Here is a 6,323-nt window from a genome sequence, read left to right as displayed (position 1 = left end):
CATGGTCAGTCTGAGGCATGATAGGGCTGCATGGCATTAAATGGTCATCTAAGGTAACCTGAACATATGTGGTATTTCACAGCCACTTTTATGTAAACTCTCAAAATTATGCTTGTGGAATGGGATACTTAAAATCAAAATTGTCAAGAAATGTATCAGTTTATTTGTCTTACATCACTGTAAAACATTTTTTCTTGTTTCAATCAAAAATCGAACAAACTTTAGAGGGTTTATGCTTACATTCGAGTCTGAACCACTTACAAAAAAGTTATATAATTGTTTTCTTATGACAGGTAAGTGCAAATATTTGGCTTGCTTGAGAAAGGAAAACAAACTTAAAGGTGCTGGGGTTACTAAAGAATTCATTCAGTTTTAAGTAAATTTATCTTGATTTAAGGATGTTCAGATATTTTAAGTATGTTCAGATATTTTTTTTTTTGCATTGATCGGTTAATATAAGTGAATTAGATTTTTTTTTTTTTAAATAAATTTTAATATAATTTGGTTATGTTATATTATATTATGCATCATTTACTTTTGGCCACTAGCCCCAATCAGGTTTAATTTTTTGGCTCTTTTTTTTTTTTTTTGTTAAAAGTTTGGGCACCTCTTGTCTATATTATTTTTTTTAAATCAGCTGTATATAAGCTGTTTAGATAGCTAATGTGTGTGTGTGTGTGGAATGCCTTATGGATACAAAATGTCCTCATAATGGACAATGTTTTGGTCCCCATGAGGAAAACAGCTTATAAATCATTCTAAAGTTTTCTATGAGGGTAAGTTGATAGAATATACCGTTTGTACAGTATAAAAATCATAATGTCTATGGAAAGTCCACATAAAACATAAAAACGTCTCAGGTTACGACTGTAACCCTGGTTCCCTGAGAGGGAATGAGACGCTGCGTCACCCACAGCGTCTCGACGCAGCTCGGGTTCCCTTGAGAGGGAACCCAATGTGTGGGTGTGTATTCAACCATATTTTGGAGACAAATTTGTAGCCATAAGTGAGATAAATCTGACAAAATCTCCCTTTGGAGGTGTCCTCATTTTAAAAAAACGGTATAAAAATAAAGTAAATTAAGTTTTTTTTAATGCAGAAAGTTTTCTGTTACGGTTACTATCTGTATATAAAAAACATAGAAGACTATGGATTGTCCCCATTTAGATAGCTTAGTAACTCAACATGTGTGTTCGTGTGTGTGTGTGTGTGTGTGTGTGTGTGTGTGTGTGTGTGTGTGTGTGTGTGTGTGTGTGTGTGTGTGTGTGTGTGTGTGTGTGTGTGTGTGTGTGTGAGAGAGAGAGTAAAAGAAAGAGAGAGAAGGAGAGTGTGCGCGCTGTGTGTGTGTGTGTGTGTTTTAGTGAGCAAGTCTGTAACTGAACAATCCAGGAAGTTAACTCTGGCATGAGGCCACACACAATTTTGATGGATGCTCTTGCAGATTTACATTAGGAGATACAGAGATGTGAGAAGGAGGTACAGTTGGAAACAGAGCTTACATTGGCTCTGCAGTCAGACAGGGACTCCAAGCCCCACAGAAACGTATACAACCCACATTTCCCTCTCCATTTGATCTTACAGATGAAAAATTACCTGAGAAATAATACACTGATGATGCAAGGCGTCTGTTGATGATGACATGGTTGAAATGTGGCTTACTAATGCTGTCTTTGAAAACACCTCACGTGAACATTCTTCACTGTCCATCAACTCTTTCCACTAGAGGACACTCCACACAATCAAATGCCATGATGAAAGTGAACAGAATTGCTTCTCAAGAAGTGATCTTTAGTTATTTAACATTTACAACAGACAATAAAAGGTAAGGCTATAATTCTACCAAATAAAAAAACAGATGCTGCGTCCAAAATCACATACCATGTAGCCTAGGAATTACATTTGGTTTGAAACTTACTTCACGACAGTTAAAAATTATGTTTGATATAGCATGAATGTGTGTAGTTTTAATGAAATTTTGACATACTACATCCGCCATCTTGTCATTGTCATGTGACTCCTGAAGTGTCAACTAGTCTCTCACCTGTGAAGGCCTCCTCCCTTTACCTCTGTACTCTGCGTTTTGAAGTTTACGCGGAGATGATAACGTTTTTCAAATTTTTTCAATGCTTGCATCTTGGAACCTATTTCAAGGTTTGCGTTCTCGAGCCCCCAGGCACTGTTGTTGTGCGAATGAGCAGGCCGGAGCACATAGAGGGTTTTCTGTTAGAACGGTAAGCGGCCCCTAAGTTAATAACTATCTTTGGAACGGAAGTGAATCAATCGAAACTAACTTTAGCTGGACAATAACTTTATTTTGAGCTGCTGTAAAGCCAAAACAATCTATGTTAATTTCCTGTTATTACTGTAAAGCTGCTTTGAAACCATCTATATTGTTAAATAAAGACTTGACTTGACTTGACTTCAAGCGTCAGTTGCGTCGCTTCACTTCTAGGGTGACCACTTTGCCATTGCTCTGTTGCAGGACAGTAGATGTGATTTTGTGGGACATATGTGAGAGAGATAAATTTACTACTATTATACTACGTAAATATTGATTTACATTAGTTGGAAAGCCATTTACGGGACCTATTCTACTAAATATAATGAACTGAATAAATCTCTAGTGTACGTAAAAATCACATTTTATTCTAAAATAAATTTCCTTAAGTAGTGACTTTATTTTAATTTATTATAGACTATGCAAACAATAAATACGTTTTATATTCGGGAGAATATTTAACTTGTATGCTTTTGTTGGATCTGGCAGGTTTAATCAGGATGTTATCCAGTATGTGTCTAGAAGCAGTCCTGGGGTGCGTTTCCCGAAAGCATCGTTAGCCAACTATGGTCGCAAGTTGGTCGCAAATCACATTGAACTCTATTGGTAACGACGGAACTTGCGACCATAGTTGGCTAACGATGCTTTCGGGAAACGCACCCCTGGCTGGTGTAGCTATATTTAATGAGTTTTGATGAGGTCAACACTGGTTCCTTTGCTTCGTCCATGGATCAGCAGAAACATCCCTCTGTTCAAATGCGTTGGTTGGTTATTTTCCCTGCTCTAGCAATATGACAGCTGCTCAAATGGAAAATAATTTTTTTTTACTATTACATTTCTTATTGTAATTGTATTGTAATTTCAGGAAAGAAATAAAATAATACAGACATAATTGTGATGTGGGACACTGATTGCATTTTGCAGGACAAAGCTCCCAATTTCGGGACTGCTCTCCCGTGGCCTCATAAAGTGACTATTGTATGCACACTTCAGAATCTCGCCTGAAGTAGGTCATCTAGGTACTATTAGCCTACTGCTTTATGAATATGAAGTCGGACACTACTCAGGTCGCATACTGTTTTTCACCTATACTATATGGAAGTAGGCATATTCAGATTGACTCAGTTTGTGCTCAAAAACCCACTTTCCCACTGACTCGGATTCGGATATGGTCACTAAGTTAACACTTGACAGACTTCAGTTCTTGCCAGGCTCTTGGGAGGTGTTTCCCAGTCTGTGCCAAGCAGTCTTTAGCTTGGCACCAGTCTCTAACCCTCATTTAGATTGGCCAGACCATTTTGCGTGTCTTCACTGACACACTGAACCGCTGCTCCCCCTGACATTATGCATTTTTCATGACTACAGGGTTCCCAGGCATATTTAAGACTTTAAAACTAAACCAACCACATGTGTGCAATCTTTATCAAGGCATTCATTGACCCACTGGCTTCGTGATTGTCCATCGCAGGGATTTTGAAACTGTATAAGCACTGCCTTACATCCAAGACCATCATTAAGCAAGTGTTGCACATATTTGAAGCAAGCTTGACAAAGCCACAGTAGACTGGAATATGGTTCTGTGGTTTCATACTACTAACTGAAGCTTCTACTCTGTGACATCATGCCACCAATTACAGTGGTTTAATTGCAGGCTGTCGAAAAAGCAATGCGCTGCTGCAGGAAAAGCAGAACATTTATCACTCGAAAGCTTTTTCTGAAAAGCTCTGTGATGAAAGTGCACTTGAAAAGGTTTATTTGCAGTGTATATGGACTAACTTATGAATTTTTACATTAAGAAAAAATGATGGCTGAATGTTATATTTTTTATTGACTAGGCCTACTATTTAACAATAATATATACACCAATGTTCAAAAGTTTGGGGTCTGTAATATTTTTTTTTATGTTTTTTTTTACACAAGTCTCTTATGCTCACAAAGGCTGCATTTACTTAATTTACTTCAAAGTAATGTAATAATGGTATTATACAATATTATTACAGCTTAAAATAGCTGTTTTCTATTTGAATATATTTTAAAATGTAATTTATTCCTGTGATCAAAGCTGAATTTTCAGCATCATTATTCCAGTCTTCAGAGCACATTATCCTTCAGAAATCATTCTAATATGCTGATTTGGTGCTCAAGAAAAATGTATTATTATTATTATATTGTTGAAAACAGTGTTGTTGCCTTTTTTATTATTTCGTTGGAAACCATGATTTTTTTTAGTATTCTTTGATGAATAGGAAGTAAAAAAAACAGCATTTATTTGCATTGAAATCGAAGTGGTGCAGACAGCATTACCCAGCATTTTCAGTTTTTTGCGAGTAAATTCAAAAATGGTTAGAAGAACATCAATATAATTGTATATCCTCCCAAAAGACCCACCTTTCTAAGGTACAGTACTGTAAAAAAAATCCTGGTGCCTATGGAAACACTGACACTGCTGGGAAAAGCTGATTCCACATGAGGGGGTGTGTCCCCTTGCTTTTTAACTGCTTCCAGAAATGCTACAAGAGCCTCTGAATGCTGTCACACTTTTAAAATCCATAACATCCATAGTACATTTATTTGATCAGAGCTGTGTCCCATCTGACACTTGTCAGCAAATTGTTGGCATGGCAGCAGGCCAATTCCCTTTCGAGGGAACTTGCGCTGCGACGATGGGAACGCCCCCGCGTGATTACGTCTGAAGCACGTATGTCAACTAGTCCAATGGAAAGAATGAGCGTCACGGGCGGGTGACGTCATGACCAGGAAAGGATAAAAGCACATCCGGTGCAACCGGCACTAGCTTTTGTGCCTCAGCAAAGGGCTGTATGTCAAACTGTCTGTATTATTTATTGTTTGTCTGTCACATCCTATCTAAAGTATGGCGAAACAGTTATTCAAGTTGTGTGCTTCTTCCTGCCCTCGTTTCCTTACGGGTGGGGATACACACAAACTTTGTGTAATGTGTTTGTGAGTGGAGCATGCTATGTCAGCCTTCGAGGGGGCTGACTGTAAGCATTGTGAGCTGCTACCGCTCCGCATGCTCCGCTCCCGCCTGTCACTGTTTGATGAAAGTGGTCAGGCTCGCGAACCTCAGGGTGCAGAACCCGTTGCTGCCGAGGCAGCATGGAGAGCACATTCCTGGGGTTCGCAAATGGATCTCTCGGCGGGTTAGGAGACGGGCTCTGCCTTATCTCCGCCCTTACCCGGGGAATCCAGTGCTCTCTTGCCGGTGTCGGAAGCCCACTCTGCGGCTTCTTCTGCCCGGGTAGAGAGCCCAATACTTCGGTGCTCTACCTCTGAGGAGGTAGATGTACTGAGTGTTGGAGAAAGTGACACAAACATTAGGGAAGAGGATTCACCATCTCTTTCCCCAGCATATAAGGAGCTTATGGAGGTGATAACTCGCACTGTAGAAAAATTAAAGATTGAATGGCCAGCCGAGAGAAAAGGTGCTCGTCCCAAAAGTAAGTTAAATGAGCACTTTTTAACCTCTAATTTATCATCTCCATCACGGGCCCTTCCATTTTTTCCTGATCTACACAGTGAGCTATGTAGATCGTGGAATAAACTATACTCTTCCCGTCTCTTCAGTCCCCAGGTGCATGCATATTCAGATATAAGGGGACTGAGGGAACATGGTTATGGGTCGATGCCCCCGTGCTGAACAGACGCTCGCGAGCTATCTGTCTCCCAGTTCAGCATCGTCCCTGAAGGCTCTGTGTTGCCCACTAAACCTTTAAAAACAACATCTAATTTAGTGGGCAAAGCTTATATGGCAGCAGGTCAAGCTGGAGCCTGTCTTCACACTATGCCAGTGCTTCAAGCCTATCAGGCAGACCTGTTGGGGATCTAGATAATAGTGAGGGATTGGGTCCTGACGAAATTCGAGAACTTCATCGGGCCACAGATCTATCTCTCAGGGCTACGAAGGAGACAGCTAGTGCTATTAGGCGGTCTATGGCAGCCCTCGTAGCTACTGTGAGGCACCTCTGGTTAAATCTAGCAGAAATAAAAGAGAAAGATCGGGCGTTTCTGTTAGATGCTCCAATTT

This window comes from Rhinichthys klamathensis, unplaced genomic scaffold (assembly GCF_029890125.1).
Source record: "Rhinichthys klamathensis goyatoka isolate OS25496 unplaced genomic scaffold, OSU_Roscu_1.1 h1tg000134l_1, whole genome shotgun sequence".
Lineage (NCBI taxonomy): Eukaryota > Metazoa > Chordata > Actinopteri > Cypriniformes > Leuciscidae > Rhinichthys > Rhinichthys klamathensis.
This window is presented reverse-complemented; position numbering follows the sequence as displayed.